General features: G+C 43.2%; 1 long non-coding RNA gene across 1 annotated transcript; it reads left to right on the forward strand.

The window, feature by feature from the left end:
* The first annotated feature begins 200 nt into the window (after nucleotides 1-200).
* LOC107091012 lies at nucleotides 201-830 on the forward strand. The gene is made up of 3 exons (XR_001481513.1): nucleotides 201-339; nucleotides 502-580; nucleotides 658-830. It is a non-coding gene; the product is annotated as an uncharacterized LOC107091012 (long non-coding RNA).
* Nucleotides 831-973: the final 143 nt, after the last annotated feature.

Consider the following 973-nt stretch of genomic DNA (forward strand, 5'->3'; position numbering starts at 1 on the left):
TGTTTTTTGAATCCCATGTTGGAGCGAGCCTCTCCAAGCTTTGGGCCATCAGAAGATGCTGATGAGATCTGCAGCGACCGAACCAGAGGAGGATCATCTGAGCTGCTGAACTTCACAAAGAGTGAGAGCATGTTCAGTAAGGAGCAACAATAATCCATCTTTTAATTATAAAGTCAACATTTCAGATGGCCTCACTTAATTTTTCATGTTAATTTCAGACACTGTGGACGTCCAAAAGCAGAACTCCTGTGAGGAACCGGGACATCCAGGACGGTGAGGAGCTTCCCAGTCCCCACCTGAGGACGGCAGAGAGAAAGACTGGAACAGAAAACACACGGAGTAAGACTTTATTAACACCACAAACCGACAACTCAAGCTTCCCAGGCCTGATTAAAAGCTCACAGTCACTGAAACACAGAAAGACCAAGATTATGATGAAAACAACATCCTGCCCAGATTTAAACTTGGTTTCGAGGAAATTAATTTGGCTTCTTTTTGCAGGGAAAGCAGGTTGAACATGGAAGCAGTTTTCTAGCAGTCGGATCACATCGGAACAGAGTCCATCCACACGTGTTTGGAGGTATGTTGCTTGTTCTTTGACTAGAGAGACATCACATGCAGACAGACTCTGAGGACACTTTGCTTTCATTGATGAAGGAGCTGAAGAAGAGGATGAAGCACACAGACCGCTAAGGAGGAGAGACATGGCTCCTATATTTCTCTTTAACATTCTGGAGTCCTGGACTGAAAAACGTTGACGACCCTGCAGCTAAACCATCAGTCTGCTACACCCAGTAGAAGAAGGTAATGTACCTTTATTGCATCCAGATGTTCATCAGTATTAGTGAAGATACTAAAAACAGATCCAGAACAAACAGATACAAATGCTACAACCATCCCATTAGGGGTTGTAATCTTTAATCTTTATCTTTCCATCATTAATTGTTCACCTCTATTTGTCTCTCTGTAACCA

Source organism: Cyprinodon variegatus, unplaced genomic scaffold (assembly GCF_000732505.1).
Source record: "Cyprinodon variegatus isolate N-32 unplaced genomic scaffold, C_variegatus-1.0 Scaffold320, whole genome shotgun sequence".
Classification (NCBI taxonomy): domain Eukaryota; kingdom Metazoa; phylum Chordata; class Actinopteri; order Cyprinodontiformes; family Cyprinodontidae; genus Cyprinodon; species Cyprinodon variegatus.